Source organism: Ceratotherium simum, chromosome 4, assembly GCF_057802395.1.
Source record: "Ceratotherium simum simum isolate JZ-2026a chromosome 4, ASM5780239v1, whole genome shotgun sequence".
NCBI classification, from domain to species: Eukaryota; Metazoa; Chordata; class Mammalia; order Perissodactyla; family Rhinocerotidae; genus Ceratotherium; species Ceratotherium simum.
The window spans coordinates 67,312,505-67,330,710 of record NC_141903.1 but is presented as its reverse complement, the minus strand read 5'-3'; the positions used below and the strand labels follow the sequence as shown (position 1 = coordinate 67,330,710).

General features: G+C 39.2%; 1 pseudogene; it reads left to right on the top strand.

The window, feature by feature from the left end:
* The first annotated feature begins 6,439 nt into the window (after positions 1-6,439).
* LOC101395117 (tubulin alpha-3 chain-like) lies at positions 6,440-7,797 on the top strand (annotated as a pseudogene).
* Positions 7,798-18,206: the final 10,409 nt, after the last annotated feature.

Below are 18,206 nucleotides of genomic sequence, written 5' to 3'. Positions count from 1 at the left end.
TTCTAAGATAAAGGGGTTTACTGAAATAGCTATTTGTGTGGTGTTTAAATTATTACATTAAAGAGGGACATTGAGTGATTAAATCTGTACCAATGTATAAATAAAGATAGTCTCAAATTCCCACAAACAATACTGAATACAAGAAGAAATGTTCAACTTTGTCTTGTCACAATAATAACAAAAATAAAAAATATACAGAGGCCAACCAAGTGGCATAGTGGTTAAGTTCATGTGCTCTGCTGCAGCTGCCTGGGGTCCGTGGGTTCAGATCCCGGGTGCGGACCTACACACTGCTCATCAAGCCGTGCTGTGGCAGCATCCCACATACAAAATAGAGGAAGACTGGCACAGTGGTTATCTCAGGAATAATCTTCCTCACAAAAAAACAAAAAAATGTATATATGTATATCTGTATGTATGTGTGTGTATATATATATGTATATATATACACAAAGGACCAAAAGCAGAGATTTGATGCCTAAAAGTTGTATTTATACTATAATTTCCACTCAACCAAGGTTGATGGAAACAGGTAGCTTCCAATCAATAAAAGAGGTAGTTGCCTTAGTTATAAAAAGATAAACCATTGGTGTTCAGTCAGTCCAATTCATTCTAAAATAAACACACAAGCAAATTACTATTCTTTTGTCTCCACTTTTTCCTCTGAAAATTTCAAAGCTACAGAAGTATTAAAGACTATTACAATGAACACCCACACACCCTTGACCTAGATTCACCAGTGATTAGAATTTTACCATATTTGCTTTCTCTTTCTCACAGGGGCGCACACACATGCACACACACACTCCCTCTAATTTACTTACTTTTGCTGAACCATTTGAAAATAAGTTAAGGACATCATAACCTTTACACTAAATACTTCAACTCGTATCACCTAAGAACTAGGCATTCTCCTACATAACCACAAAACCATTATTACACCCAAGAATTTAACCTTCATATCAACCAATATGTAGCCCACATTCAAACCCCCAATGACCCCAAAATGCCCTTGGGAGCTTTCTATTTTTGATCCAGGATCCAATTAAGATTCACACAATGTATTTGTTTATCATATCTCTTTTGTCTCCCTTAATCTAAAATAATTCTCTTGCCATTTTTTTCTTCCAAAACATTTTTTAAGAGTCCAGGCCAATTGTCTTGTACAAGGTCTCACAGTGTGGATTCATTTGTTTCCTCATGGTTGATTCCTGAGTGCAATGTTGCCTACCTCCCATGGCCTCATATTAGAAGGCACATAATGTCAGTTTGCCTCATGATTAGAGATGCTAAATTTGATCACTTAAGTAAGATGGTGTCCAACAAATCTCTCCACCATATATGTTCCATTTCCACTTTGTCTTTAGAGAGTGTTTCTGAGAGAAAACACTTTAAGACCTGAATACTCTGTTCCCTAACAACGTTTTACCCAATAGTTCTAGTATCCATTGATGATCTTTTCCTGAATCCATAATTTTGAGGGAGTTCTTGAATAATGATGATTTTCTAATTCTATCATTTCATGTTCATTTATTAGCTGGCAGTCTTGTGTAAATGAGAGTCTTACTGATTCTCACCCCAAAAATACTGGCAGCATCTACTCAAGAGCATAAAATAATCCCCTCATTTTATTTATAACCAATATGACATGCTTCCCAAACTCATTGCACAAATATGGTCAAATACCTTTTATTATCCTACTTAATTGCTCAAGTCTTTATATTTCTTATAGACAGAAAGCCAGCTATCAGCCTTTTGATGATTGGCTTCTCTCTCCTTTCCTTCTATGGAGTGGTCAGAAAAATTCAGATCCCAAAAGGAGAAGATGGGGCATGATTCGTCTGATTCATCCATGCTTTGATTCCTTCTTGCTGCCTCATGATGTTGCTGTTGAAGATTGTTCTCCATACCAGTCCTAAGAAAGTTTTCGCTTGGCCTCCGAGGCCCAAAGTTTTTAGTGCTGGGAACTTTTAGTTCACACTCACACAGCCACCTTCTCAGGTGCTGATAGGCCCAGGAGTCCTGGGTCAAGGCTGATCCTCCTATCTATGCCCCATAGACACAGAACCATCACCTACCTGCCTTCCCTCCCTGTAATCTACACTAGAGGTCAGTTTTTCCTCTTAAACCCTCAAAACTCACAGAGTTCCTTTAGCCCTTCCTTTTTTTAGGGTGGTAAGAACAGTTAACGTGAGATCTACACTCTAAACAAAATTTTAAGTGTATAATAACAGTATTGTTATCTATAGGCACAATGTTGTACAGCAGATCTTTAGAACTTATCTTGTGTAACTAAAGCTAATACTCATTGAATAGCAACTCCCCTTTTGTCCCTCACTTCAGCTTCTGGTAACCACCATTCTATACTCTGCTTCTATGAGTTTGACTATTTTAGATAACTTTATAAGTGGAAACATATAAAATTTGTCCTCCTGTGACTGTCTTATTTCACTTAGCATAATGTATTCCAGGTTCATCCATGTTGTCACATATGGCAGGATTTCCTTCTTTTTTTAAGGCTGAATAGCATTCCATTGTATGTTTATACCACATTTTCTTTATCCCTTCATCAGTCAATGGACATTTATTTTTTCCCCACATCTTGGCTATGTGAATAATCCAGCAGCCCTTCTTTACCAGAGTCTGGGGCTAGCTGTTGGCCCTCAATCCCTTTCTGAGACTCCCTGATGAGTCTTAAGTGTCCCAACCTGACCTAGCCAGGGAAGCTTCCTTCTATGATTCAGAGGTGATTTGTGACACCTGTTTGTCATTTAGTGAGCACTTCTGAATGTCTAACAAGCAAAAAACTCTAAGTTCTGGGGACCCAGTTTTGAAGGGCAATATCCTAGCTCTACTGGGATTTACATTCTAGTGGTGTGTATATTTTTCTCTTATTGAAGAAGAGAAAAACAGAAATGTAATCCCTGGCTGGGTACTCTATTACATATATTAATTTTTAAAAAAGGCCCGAACAAAGGAATTGATCAGTCTAATTATACTAATCCCAATTCCTCTTTAGGTTGATTTAGTTTCTGCCACTTTGATTTTTCAGTTTATTTTCCCTTATATTATTATATTTCCGAGAAATCACAAAATTCACAGAAATCTTGAAGTGTTTCAAATTTCTAGGGCCTTGTTCTGAGCCTCATTTGGTCTCCATTGGAAAGGAAGTGCTCCTTTCTTGAAGTGCAACCACAATTCTCACATCTATAATAAAATATGTACTCAGGTAATCCAATAAAAAATTAAATAAATGGAAAGACAAAGGATTCATTCACCAGACATTGATTGAGCTTCATTATGTGCAAAATACAAAGATGAAAAAGGCACAGTCTTGCCCTTGAGGGTTTGTAATCTAGCAAGGGAGCTAAAATAAGCCTACGAATGATTGCACTATAAGGTACAAGAGAAGCACATGCAAAATGCTATGAAACCTCCGATAGGAGAGCACTGAGTTTTTGTAAAGCAGGTGATACTGAGTAAGGAGGAGGAGGGCTAAGGGACAATGCTGGTCATATCAGGGGATTAACAGCACAGCTAGAGCTCAGGGCAGTTCATGGGAGCAGTGGTAGAAGGGCTAGAAAGGCAACAAGAAGGGTTGCAAAACCAAAGGAGGAATTTGAATTTAACTGCATTTAATATACTTGATTTTATCATATATATTAATTTACTAAAGTGTGCTAGTAAAAGTAAAAAAAAAAATTACTTTCTTTATTGAAGAGGACTAAGAAAAGAACAAATTATACTTGTAATAAAATCTCAAGTCCAAATTCTTTGGAAATGGGGTATTGTTCTTTGCATACATTGGATAAATGTCCTTTATCAGATATTTGATTTGCAAACATTTTATCCCAGTATATGGGTTATCTTATCATTTTCTCAACCTTGTTTTTCAAAGGGAAGTTTTTGTTTTATTTTATTTATTTATTTTTTTTGAGAAGATCAGCCCTGAGCTAACATCCATGCCAATCCTCCTCTTTTTGCTGAGGAAGACTGGCCCTGGGCTAACATCCGTGCCCATCTTCCTCCACTTTATGTGGGATGCCGCCACAGCACGGCCTGACAAGCGGTGTGTCGGTGCGCACCCGGATCCGAACCCGGGCCGCCAGCAGCGGAGCTCGCACACTTAACCGCTACGCCACAGGGCTGGCCCCCCAAAGGGAAGTTTTTAGTTTTGATGAAGTCCAATTTATTATATTTCCCAACAGTCATAAAATTCACAGAAATCTTTAAGAATTTCACTAAGGCTCTGAATGTTCTGTTTCAACTCAGAAAACAAAGTGAACACCAAGAACACCTCTATCCCAGAGGCATGCTTACTTCTCCAGCCTCATCTCACCGCCACCCCACCCCAGCATCCCCAACTCTCCCCACCATGCTCACTCCAAAAAGAAGCCATATTCAACTTCTTTCTCAAATGGCCGTGCCCTTACTGCCCTTTCAGCTTCTAGACATTTTTCCAGCTGCCAAAACAGACTTCCCCTATCAAAGCTCTTATCTCATTGGGTTATAATTGCATAAAATAAGAGAGAGAGAGAAGTTTATTGGCTCCTTGGCACATAAAAATCCTAGGGTAAGAGGACATAGGGACACAAAGACTAACATCAGGACTTTCTCTCTCTTTCTCTCCCAACTGTTTTCCTCCGTGTTGGTTTCATTCTCTAGAATGTTCTTTCTACATGATATGAAAGATGTCTCTAGTAGCTGTCTGAAAATTTGAGAGAGACTCCCTACTCTCCCAATATCTATATCAACACCCAAAAGGATTCAGAAACACAAGAACATTAGGTTTTTTTTTGTTTGTTTTCAGAAATGAAAATGGATTTACAAAGATTCATCCTCCAGTCTTCCTTGTAGTCTGCTCTTTCAGGAGTGAGGAACATTTTCCTTGAATCCTCTAAGAAAATTTTCCCTAACATGCATCACATGATCATTTCTGAGCTAATCCTTAGCAAAGGGAATGGGATTCTTTTTAGACCACTCAGGCCCATGCATGAAGCTTGGGTGGGATCAACTTTCCTCAAGTCTCATGGCTCCACAAGAAAATGCTAGATATCTAAATACAATTTTGATTGGAAGGAAAGATAGAATAAAATGATTGCTGAGTAGGCAACCAACAATCCTCTATAGTCTGGCTGCAGTCCATGTTTAGAGAATGAAATTCATTCACCAATAGATACCTGCTAAGCTCCCAAACCCAAGTAGCTCACAACGTAAAGGGGAAAGAAAGCATAAATTTATTGTGTTAAAAGTTCAGTGATGAAAGTAGAGCCAGGCATTGGACAAAGTTTAGAGTGAGGGATCATAGAAGGTATATGTTAATGCTCAAGAAGGTGTTTGATAGAAAAAAAATAAAATAGAAGTTGTTGGTGGGGAAAAATTCTCTTTGCAAAGTTCTCCAATAGTTAATTAGTTTTTTAATCACCTTAAAGCCTTTCTTAAAATCAAATATTGCATAGTTTTCTCAATATGTTGTTGATACTCTTCCAATAGGAATATAATTCCAGAGTAACAAAAAGAATCTAATAAAAGTTCCAAAAAGCACAGGTTCTGGGTGACAGTTGAAAGTATGTTATGAAACAAAGGCTGCAAAATATTGCATTGGTCTCAAAGTCCATGGGCTGAAAAGAGCCTGAATTCCAGACCAAAGTTTAGGAAACATTTTAGCATCATTTTCACATTCGTATGTGTAAATATTTATACTCTTTATTGTGTTAGTTTCCTTAAAATACCTAGTATATCTCTTTTATCATTTAGATAGATTAGAACAGATATGTGAATTATAAGTAAATAAATAGATGATAGATCAATAGATGATTGATTGATAGACAGACTGACAGTCATAGCAGGAAGGAGTGAAAGAGAGAGGGAAGGATAGATGAAGGAGACATCCACATACCCAGATTCCTCATAAAGACTTCTTCAGAGAGTTATGACCAATGCAGTGAATGGCTGACATCTGGTGGTAAAACTTAGTAAAAATTGCGTGGATTTGTGCCCTCATAAAAGAGGTGCTATTCAGTGAATGACAGCTCTGTTTTCAAGAAGAATAATTTAAAATGTTGCTAGTCATCCAATTTTTATGTCTACATCATGCCAAGCTTCCAGTTTTTTGAAAATATCTGGAACATCAGGTGTCACGTAGTTACTGACAGTATCCATGTCCTCTTTACCGACAGAGTCACTATTCTTTAACCAGAGAACAGAAAATCATGAAATTGTTTAGCTATTTTTTTTACAGGAGCACTTAAAGAGGCAAAAAGTAAACATACATAATGTCATTCAAAATCATTGGCATATTTTGTTAATCTATTGCCATTTTAAGAAATAAAAGTAAATTAAAATTAGGTTCAACCAAAAAAAAAAAAGTTGGGCACTCGGTGTTGGACTGAGAGGAGGTGCGAGTGCAGCGTGCAGCTGCTTGGCGACCACCATGCCCATGCACCAGTGCAACTCTGTCCACCTCCGGCAGGAAGGAGTCCAGATTGGTAATGCCTGCTGGGAATTGTACTGTCTGGAACATGGAATTTAGCCCAATGGTCAAATGCCAAGTGACAAAACCATCGGCGGTGAGGATGACTCCTTCAACCCATTCTTCAGGGAGACCGGGGCTGGCCAGCACGAGCCAGAGCAGTGTCTGTGGACCTGGAACCCACCAGGGTCGCTGGAGTGCACACAGGGACCTATAGGCAGCTCTTCTACTTGGAGCAAATGATCACCGGGAAGGAAGATGCAGTCAATAGCTATGCCAAAGGCCATTACATCATCAGCAAGGAGATTGTTGACCTGGTCCCAGACTGGATCCAAAAACTGGCAGATCTCTGCGTGGGGCTGTGGGGCTTCCTCGTCTTCCACAGCTTCAGTGTAGCACTGGCTCTGGGTTTGCATCTCTGCTTATGGAGCAGCTCTCGGTGGACTGTGGCAAGAAGTCTAAGCTCAAATTTGCCATTTATCCAGTCTCCCAGGTTTCCACAACCATGGTGGACCCCCTACAACTCCATCCTGACCACCCACACAACCCTGGAACATTATGACTGTGCCTTCACGGTCGACAAGGAAGCCATCTATGACATATGTGGACACAACCTGGTTGTCCAATGGCCCAGGTACACCAAACTTAATCGTGGGATTGGGCAGATGGTGTCCACCATCACCGCCTCCCAGCGATTTGATGGGGCCCTGCACGTGGACATGATGGAATTCCCAACCAACCTGGTCCCTACTCCTGCAACCACTTCCCCCTGGCCACCTATCCCCCAGTAATCTCAACCAAGTCTACTATGAGCAGCTGTCCGTGGCCAAGATCACCAGTGCCTGCTTCTCGCTGGCCGACCAGATGGTCAAGTATGACCCTTGCTGCGCCAAGTACATGCCTGCTGCATGTTGTACATGGAGGACCTGTTCCTGAAAGATGTCAACGCCGCCGTCGCCACCATTAAGACAAAGCACACCATCCAGTTTGTGGATTGGTACCCAAGTGGATTTAAGGTGGGCATCAACAACCAGCCTCCCAACTGTCATCCCCCGGTGAGACCTGGCCAATGTGCAGAGGGCCGTGTGCATGCTGAGCGTGTAACACCACCTCCATCGCCAAGGCCTGGGCCCGCTTGGAACATAAGTTCGATCTCACTTGTGCAAAGCGAACATTTGTGCCCTGATACATGAAGGAAGTCATGGAGGAAGTGGAGTTCTCTGAGGCCCGGGAGGACCTGGCAGCTCTGGAGAAAGATTACAGAGTCAGGCGTGGATTCCGTGGGAACCAAGGCCAAAAAAAGGGCAGAATATGGTACTAAATAGGAGAGTGCTGCTGGTGGGTATTCCTCTCTTCCCCTCTCTCCTGCCACCCCTCAGCACGGCTGGTTTCAAGTAGTTTACAATTAAAGTTTCTATATTAAATGATAAAAATCACAACTCTGTGAACACTAAAAGCCATTGAATTTCACTTTCAATGAATGGATTTTATGGTATGTGAATTATATCTCAATAAAGCTCTTTTTAGAAAAACTGTACAATTATTTTCAAGCCAGGTAAATCATCGTCCATCCCCAAGGCCCGAAAACTTCCAGCGACAGCTGGGCCACAATGCAGCTGTGCTCAAAAATGCATTCATGGCTTCCAAAATTGAGTCTTGGCTCCTTCAAATACTGAATCATTCCTACTACTACCGAGGGCCTCACTAAGTAATTCCCCAGCTTCACACTCGTGAAAACACACTGTAGATGGCCTGCTTAGGCCAGCTGTATACCCTTCCCCAAGGTGTCCTGCAACATTGCCTTCCTTGCTTAGGGAAAGGCCCATGGACAGGGGAAAATTTTTATTGTGTGTGGAAGTCTGCGTCCACAGCAGCATCTCCCTGCCTGGTGTTGTCCTCTTGCCGTGGATACATCCCCCATCCCATCATCAGATAGATCTGCACCCTACTTTAGCTTCCTCAGCTCAGGGAGCCTCAGTCTGTGGGATTCAAAACCTGAAGGATAGAAGGTTTCCCAGTGGGGAGAGATGTGAAGCTAGCTATGGAAAGGGCTGAATGAATAGGTGTGCGTGAAGAACAGAAAACATTCAGCTTTCTGCTTCTTTGCTGCCTTCAATGTCTACTCTGTCTTCCCTAGTTTTCCAGACATTCATTATAGTTGGAGTACTCTTTGCCAGTGGAGCCAAACACAGCTTAACGTCTCTGAGTGAACTGAAATGTCGTATTGCTTCAGCAAAGCCCTGTATCCCAATGACCTTGATAATGTAGGTGTCTTAGTAAAATTATGTACAGTGCTAAAACTTTTAGGTTCTATTATTCACAAACATAAAATTCAAAGGAAGATTTAGAATTAAAGGCTAATAACTTCAAGTTTGTGAGGTGGCATAGAAGATATTCCAAAGAATTTCTGATTCTTATTCTGGAAAAAAAAAGTTCTCCTCTCTCCAGTTTTCAAATTGCAAATTGAGGTGAAACTAGGAAAGCAATATTGGAACAACCTCAGAAATTCTATATAAATTACATTGGGTTGTAAATTCCCTAGCAAAGACAAACTACTATGTGATTGCAAAATAATAAGTTACGGCAGAGACTAATGTTCTGCCTCCTTCAGTCTCCAGTGGCAGATGAGAATGCAGTTCTTGAGAACTTGCCGGCTCTATTTGTAGTCCCTTAAATGTGGTGTTAGCATTAGCTATACCCATCAAAAGGGGGAAAAGGGACAAATGTTCTGCTACCATCATTCATAAAGGTAGGAAACTTACTAGAGCATCTGTTTGCTGTGCCAGGTAATATAAACAATGCCATATAGGAAGTATAATCAATCACCAGATGCTTTGGATTGCTGCCTCAGCAATGATTAACAGGAAGTGTGGCAGATCAACAGCAAGTGCAGATCTCTGCAGCAAACAGAATGCCTTGGCCTCCCCAAAGGGAACATATTAATTAAAGTTCTATTTTGGAGAGTTCTGATCTGTGCATAAATGAATGCTGAATTCCTATTCCCTGAACTCCAGACTCTTATATCCAAATGTCTACCCAACACATCCACTTGAATGTATAATAAGAATCTCAAACTCAATGTGATCAAATCTGAACTTCTCTTTTCTTCTCCAAACCTGCTCCTCCTAGTGGTCTTCATCTCAGTTAGCGGCAGCTGCATCCTTCTTCCAGTTATTGCAAGCCTACAACGTTTAGAGTCATCACAGACTCCTCTCTTCCTCTAAATGCCTACATCCAATGTCAGCAAATTTTGTCTAATCTAGCTTCAAAATATAACAGATGTTAATGCCACATCATCTCTCACCTAAAGTATTGCCACAGCCTCCTAACCAGTCCTCCATTGCCCTGGCTCAGTCCATTCTCATTCCAGCTTCTAGAGTGATTATCTAAAAAGTAAGTCAGATCACATCACTCTTCTCAAATATCTTCAATGAGTTTGCATATTACTCAGACTAAAACCAGTCCATACAATGGCCTACAAGGCCTGAAACAATTTATTCTATCCCCTTACCTCTCTGATCCATTATATCCCTCTTATTCTGTTCTAAGTATCCTGGGCACCTTACTAGTCTTCCAAACACCAGACACAGAAACACCCCAGCATCTTTGCACTTGCTGTTTCTTCTCTCTGGAATGCTCTTCACACATGAAGAGGTATATACGTGGTTCCTTTTCTCACTTTCTTCAAAACTTTGCCCATGTGTCACCTTCCTCTGTAAGCTAATTTTCTGCTCCCTATTGTGTTCCTGAATTCATCCATGCTTTTTTTTTGGTAGCTGGAATTTATTCATTTTCACTGCTATATAGTATTCTATTGTATAAATATGATACTATCTGTTGATATCTGTGCTGGCTCCAATGTTTTGCTATTACAAAAACTCCTATAAATATTCTTGAACATAGCTCCTGGTGCAACATTGCTGGATTATAGGTTTGTGCATTTTCAACTTTACTAAATAATGCTAAATTGTTTTTCCAAAATAGTTGTATCAATTTATACACTTACCAATAATGTATAACTGTATTGCCTTCTCTACATCCTTGCTAATATTTTTAATTATTCCCTATCTGGTAGCGTTTAAATCATCTCTAATAACGGTTTAATTTTTTTTTTCTGGCTATTAATGAGACTGAGCATCTTTTAATATGTTTATTGGCTGTATCAGGATTCCAACAAGGAACAAATGACAAGTTAGGATAATCAAAGGGACTAAGTACATGGGGTGTAGGAGAACCCAGGCTGTCAGCCATAGAGCTGTTTCCATCCCTAGATCCAACAGGACAAGAGGAGGGAGAGGTTACTGGAAACCCAGAAGAATAGAGTCTTGTAAAGCAGGATTTTTGGTTGAAAGAAATGATGAGGGTGAGGAAGGGAACAAGGAGAATAAGTATCTCAATTTCCTTCTCCTTCCTCCTTCTGATCTTCTGCCAGGAATCTCCACTGGCCAAATCCAACTAGAAGTCAGAAGGAATGAGAACCCTGCTGATGTTAGTCCACAGAGGCCAGGATCCCGGGCAGAGTGCAGAGTGAAGGAGAATGGAAAGCTAGGGTATACGGGGTACATTCAAGAGATCTGCAGGAGCCGTTCAGCTTTTCTCTTCTACGAAGTACCCATTCAAGACTTTCGTCCATTTTTATACTATCTTTTTCATACTGATGTATATTAGTTCTTTATGTGGACAATTCTAATTATTGTAAATAAGATCAGTTTTCCTTCTAATCCTTATGACTTTCTTTTTTCTTACCTTAATATGCTGGCTAGAGCCTCCAGCACAATAGCAGTGATACTTGTCTTGCTCATGATCTTAAAGAGAATACTTTCAATGTTTTCTTCATTAAGTGTAAATGTGTACCATGGATTTTTTTCTTAATAACATACACTTTATCAGGATAAGGAAATACGCTTCTAAGTTTGCCCAGAGTTGATTTTTTAAAAAATTTCAAATGGATGTTAATAGTCAGCAAATACTTTTTCTGTATCGACTAGATCAAGAGTCTACAAACTACTGCTCCCGCAGGCCAAATCCAGCCAACGATTTTTATTTTTGTAAATACAATTTTATTGGAAAACAACCACACCCATTTGTTTGGTATATATGGCTGCTTTCACTCTGCAGTGGCAGGATTGTATAGTTCCAAGAGAGACTGTTTGGCCTACAAAGCTGAAAATATTTACTATCTAGCTAGCTCTCTGCAGAAAACATCTGCCAACCAGATGATACTTCTAAAAAAATAAGATGTAACTTATTTTTTTAACATCTGATCATATGGTTTTGCTGGCTATTCTCAACTTGCCCACGCTAAATTTGTTCTCTGTTCTTTTCTGTTCTGTTCCCTAGGAGGCTGATCTTTACTGCTTGCATCCCCAAGCTCCCTTGCCCTGGCTTTCCATGGGGGCCGAAATGAGAGGCACTAGCAGGAGATAGGAGGGTGGCACTCCCCATTGGTCACAGTTTGGGCAGTGGTGGTCACAGTTCTGACCTGTTATAGTTCTGGCAGAGGTTGCCTTCCTCTATGGCTACAAATACTGATGGTTAAACCCTCTTCCATAATTCCATCTCTCACTGGGCATTTCCTCTGCTTGCCCCTTCAGGCCTAGAGGTTTCTGGCTATCGCTGGTCACCAAATGTCCCACCATTCCTTGTGCATTCCATCAACCTTGCTTTAAACAGTTTCTTAAATTCTCTTAAAACCGTTTTGTGTGTTTCATCTCTTTCTCACTAGGTCTCTGAAATGTGGTTGTTAACTGTGTGAATTGCTCTTCTAACATTAAACCAACCTTGCATTTTTAGGATCCACTCAATTTGGTCATAATGCATATTGTTATAGGTCACTGGATTCAGTATGATAATTGTTTTTTTAGGTCTTTGTATTTGTGTTCATGAGAGAATGATGTGTTGTTTTCCTTTCTCATTCTGTCCTTTTCAGATTCTGATATCAAGATTATGTCACCCTCATGACAAGATTTAAGGAGTATTCCTTCTGTTTCTACACTATGAATAATTCGTGTAAGATTAAAATTATGTACTCCTTAAATTTTTTTATAAATGTTTGGTAAAATCATCTGGCTTATCATTTCTTCTTGACTCACTTTTACAGGTTCAAGTTATCTAAAATTTATTCATTTTATTAAGCTTTCAAATTTATTGGAATAAAGTTGTAATATTCTCTTCTAAATATCTGTATATACGTGGTTCTGAGGCTTTTTACATTACAATATTTATTTATAAATTCTCTAGGTTTATTTTTTTATTAGGATTGCTAGATTAGTCTCAATTTATTAGTGTTTTAAAGTAAGCAACTTTTGGCTCAGTTCTTCCTGTCATTATACATTTATTTTCTATTATCTTCATGATTTTAAATCTTCTATTTTCTTTAGGCTTATTCACTTGTTCTTTTTATACCACATTAAATTGGATGCCTAGTTCATTACTTTATAACCTTTATTTTTTCCAATATAAGCACATAAGTTATAAGTTTTACTGTAATCATAATTTGAGCTGCAACCCATAAATTTTTTTAAACAGCTTTATTGAGATATAATTCATATATTATACAATTCACTCCTTTAAAGTGAATAACAATAGTTTTTGGTATATTACATTAAGTTAAAAAAATTGTGGTAAGTATATATATAACATAAAAGTTGCCATTTTAACCATTTAAAGTGTACAATTCAGTGACATTAATTACATTCACAGTGTTGTGTAAGCATCACCACTATCTATTTCCAAAACTTTTTCATTACTTCCAACACAAACTTTGCAACCATTAAGCATTAACTCCCCATTCCCCCTCCTCTAGCCCCTGGTAACCACTAATCTACTTTCTGTCTCTATGAATTTGCCTATTCTAGATATTTCATGTAAGTGAAATCATACAATATTTGTCCTTTTGTGTCTGATTTATTTCACTTAGCATAACGTCTTCCAGGTTCAATTATGTCGTAGAATCATTCAGAACTTCATTCCTTTTGATGGCTGAAAAATATTCTATTGTATATATATACCACATTTTGTTTATCCATTCATCTGTTGATGGGCACTTAGGTTGTTTCCACCTTTTGGCTGTCGTGAATAATGCTGCAACAAACATTGGTGTATAAGTATCTATTTTAGTCCCTGCTTTCAATTCCTTTGGGTATATACCTAGGAGTGGAATTGCTGGGTCATATGGTGATTCTATGTTTAGCTTTTTGAGGAACAGCCAAACTGTTTTCCATAGTGGCCACACCATTTTACATTCCTATCAGCAATGTACGAGGGTTCCAATTTCTCCATATTCTCATCAACATTTATCTTTGTTTTTTATTTTTTAAATTCTTATAGCCATTCTAGTAGGTGTGAAGTAGTATCTCATTGTGGTTTTGATTTGCATTTCCCCAATGACTAAGGTGTTGAGCATCTTTTCATGTGCTTTTATTGGCCATTTGTATATATTCGTTGGAGAAATATACAATGAAGTCCTTTGCCTCTTTTTAAATTGGGTTGTTGTCTTTTTGTGTGTCGAGTTATAGGAGTTTTTATATATTCTGGATTTTATGCCTTTTCATATTACATAAAAAGAAGCCATTACCCCTTTAACCCATAACCCATTATCTACCTCAGGTAGAATTAGTGATTATTAAACATAGTTTGTGATCAGTATGGCTTAACAGAGGACTGATTCTAAGTCCTATTCTCAAAGCTAGGCAGACTTGCCACTGATTTGCTTCTGGCTGTGACCCAGTTACATAAACCACCACTATGATTATTTTATCACTGTTTATTTACCAAATAAAATTGAAAAATGAATAATATATGTATATATTTGTAAGGATGGAATTCTAAATGGAAAGAGCAAAAACCCAGAATAAAATACTGCCCAGAAGCCCAGAGACTACAGACTGTAATATATATATATATTACTATGCAATAGCAAGACATGATATTGGAAGAAGATACCCATTCCATTTAGTATTTTTCTCTCCACCACTATATGATAATGGTACCAGGGGAGGAGAGAAGTCAGATTCTCCTTCCTTTAGTTTCTCCTCCATTTCAGTTTCTAGGGCCTCTCCTCTCAGAACTAACAGAAGCTTCACTGGGATGCGGGGGAGAGGAATGAGGTTGTCATCAGCTATCTGGTCTCTTCCAGCCACCCAGCAGGACAAGGAATTGGCTCTCTTCACGGTTTACTCCTCACAACGACCTTCCAAGTTTAGACAGTGAGGTGGTCAGAAAAGGAAGTCCCCTGGACCCAGTGCTCCTTAACTTCTAAACAAGGTTGTGGGTGGGTACACTAAGGAAGCAGCATTAATGGGGGTGAGGAAGTAAGGAAGGGAGTGAGGAGGACATCGAGAGATTGGAAGAAGCAGAACCATTTGGCTCGGGTCTCAAACTCAGAGCAAACTACCAATTTAGATACTTTTTTTTTTTTTTTTTTTTTTTTATTCATTTTTTCCCCCCAAAGCCCCAGTAGACAGTTGTATGTCGTAGGTTCACATCCTTCTAGTTGCTGTACGCGGGACTCGGCCTCGGGTTGGACGGAGATGTGGTGCCTCGGGGCGCGCCCGGGATCCGAACCCGGGCCGCCAGCATCAGAGCGCGCGCACTCAACCGCCAAGCCACGGAGCCGGCCCTAGATACTTTTTAATTTGACGACATTGAATTGATCTTGGCCTGCTAAATATCAGTTGTAGCATTGCACAAAGCTAGCATTTGCCTCTCAATAATAAATGCATTTGCAGAAAACAAAAGTTTGAAAAATTTTTTTTTTTTTTTTTTTTTTGTGAGGAGATCAGCCCTGTGCTAACATCCGCCAATCCTCCTTTTTTTGCTGAGGAAGACGGCCCTGGGCTAACATCTGTGCCCATCTTCCTCCACTTTATATGGGACGCCGCCACAGCATGGCTTGCCAAGCAGTGCGTCGGTGTGCGCCCGGGATCCGAACCAGCGAACCCCGGGCCGCCGCAGCAGAGCGCGCGCACTTAACCACTTGCGCCACCAGGCCGGCCCCGAAAAATTTTTCTTTTTAAATGCTTATTTTGGTTTTTAATTATTAATTATAATGGTTAGAAACTGCATCTGGAAGTGGTCCAGTCCTTTTTAGACCTCTGAACAAAACGTTGTTACAACTTTCTACACAGCCAAAAAATAAGTGGAACAGAATATTTACGCTTTTCAAGGCTTACGGTAGGGATCCCAACAAGATGTCTGTGAAAAAGGCTATCAATGAGACTTTAAGATTGGATGTAAGTAAAGAAATGTCTTCATTAAGAACTACTGGTCACCATTTCACCATCCTACTGGAACGTAAACTCTAGGAGGGCAGGGATTTCTGTTTCTCACTAATATAACCTCAGTGCCAGAACAGGACCTGGGACATAGCAGGCGTTACATGTTTTTTGAGTGTATGAATGAATCCCATAGTTAAAAATGTAGTTAAGTATTCTTTTATAAATCTTACTTTTTTTAGATGATATTATAAGAAAATTTTACACTTGAAATGTTTATCATATTTGAAAATAACTTTTCAAACCAGGAAATTATTCTCATTCAAAATATATTTTTCCTTTCTTGTATAGCTCAGCATCTCCATTTCCTTCTATATCATGTTTTAACTGTTCATTAAAATACCACAAGATGGCATATAGAACCTCATAAAGATATTTCTGGATTTTTTTGGTCAAAATTTTACTCTACACTTCTTATAGAAAACCTCCCTTAAATCCAGGCAAGAGGGACCCCACTCTGGACACTGTGGTTGAAGGCAAGGCTGTCTCCTTAGAGCATATGTCCCCCCCTGCACGGTGAGAAGACCACAAGGCCCACGGACATGCCCTTCCTTCCCTGGAGAACCTCTTCCAAGGCCTTCCTGGTCTGTCCCGGGAGGGTGAACAGAAAGCTGGAGAGCACATTCCAAAGGCCTGGGCTGGTCAAGGGCTGCGTCTGCAGGAACTGGGGTGGGTTGGGACAAAGAGGGCTCTCTGAGAACAGCTCTCCCTGCTTTGCCCAAACTTATTAGGGTGAGGCTTGAGAAGTTCAAGAATTCTAGAAACCTTAAGAAGGCATATTTGCCGAGGTAGGAATAGTTTGTTAGCTTAATTTATACCTTCTAAATATTTAGGTATCTGGTACGTAGATCTCCATTTTCGCTGTTGTCCGGGATCTGCAAACATTAAAGACTATGTGCATGTATATAATTTGTGGGTATTTTCTGTATTTGTTTACTTAAAATTTGTATTTGGAATCTCCACATTAGAATCCTGAGATTTCAGTAATAAAATCAGCATTTTATTTGAATAGCTTGTATTGGCTATTTATCACGAAGTAAAAATAACTTTCATCACACATGCCTATAATAGAATTTGCAAACAGAGATGAGAATGGCAACTATTACAGCTATCCACCAATATTCTGCTTTTCTTCCTTCCAGGAATATAGTAGGATGGTACTTACCTATCCTTTGGCATTAGGTGTGGCTCATTTTTTTTTGAAAACTTTGGTTTAGACTCTTTTTATAAAATTTTATTGAGATATGATTCTCATACCATAAAATTCATCCTTTTAAAGTTTACAATTCAGTGGATTTTAGAATTTTCAGAGTTATGCAACCATCGCTACTAACTTGAGAACATTGTCATCACCACAAAAAGAAACCTGTATCCATTAGCAGTGTGTGACTAGGTCTGACCATTGTAACACCAGTGGGAAGGATGTGCGTAACTTCACAGCAAGTCCCTTCAGAGCTGGTGCTCACTTCCCCATCTTCTCCCCTTGCTATGGTGATGGTGTATTCCAGAGGTGAGGCTCCATCAGCCTGCATCTTGGAGTGAGGATGAAAATGGAGCCACGCTCTTAATGAACTGAGAGGGTGACTAAGAAATAAAGCTTTGTCGTTTTAAGGCACTAAGATTTTGGAATTGTTTGTAGACCCAGCATAGCATAGCTCAACATGACCGATGTACACAGGATAAAGGTCTGTTTGATGAAAAATTATTAAGGAGAGGCAGAATTTAAAAAAAAATGTTTAGAAATTGTAATTCTAAAATGACTCATTACTAATTATCCTCTTACAATGGAAAAAGAGGCTGATTCTGGGTCGGATGATCACCGAAAGAAAGTTACTTCATTTGAGCTAAGAAAAGGACACTTGACCACTTATATTTAACCAAGAGAGCATCCAATATGACTCCATCATGAACTTTGTTCTGCTGATGGGAGCAAGATAGGTATCACTGTTTGAGACAACTATGCTTTCTTAAGGTTTCTTTCTGGAATTCTACCTGGAATTTATTCAGTCTCTCGTATAAGATGAGGTCCTGGATTGATTTCTTTCCCCAAATCACTTATCCTTCGGCCTATATTAAACATAATTTAAATCTTTCTTCTTAAATTAGTAATTGCAATACAGGTCTCCATTTTCAAGATCACATATCACTGTTCAGTATGGTTGATGCATAAAATATGTGAGATACTCTATAGATCTTAAGAAATGCTCCATTCATTACTAATGCTATCAGCATAGTTAAGGTTTCTATTACTCATCATCACTGCAAATTATATCAACTAATCCCCATGCTGTTCTTCCCTCATCCTTTAATCAATTCTTTACTAGGTGCCAGATCAAACTTCCTAAAACACTGTTCTGATTATGACACTTCCCTATACAAAGACTTTCAATAGGTCTCAGAAAATAAAAAATAATTTAGCCCTTTGGTAGGGCTGCTGTAACAAAGTGCTACAAACTTGG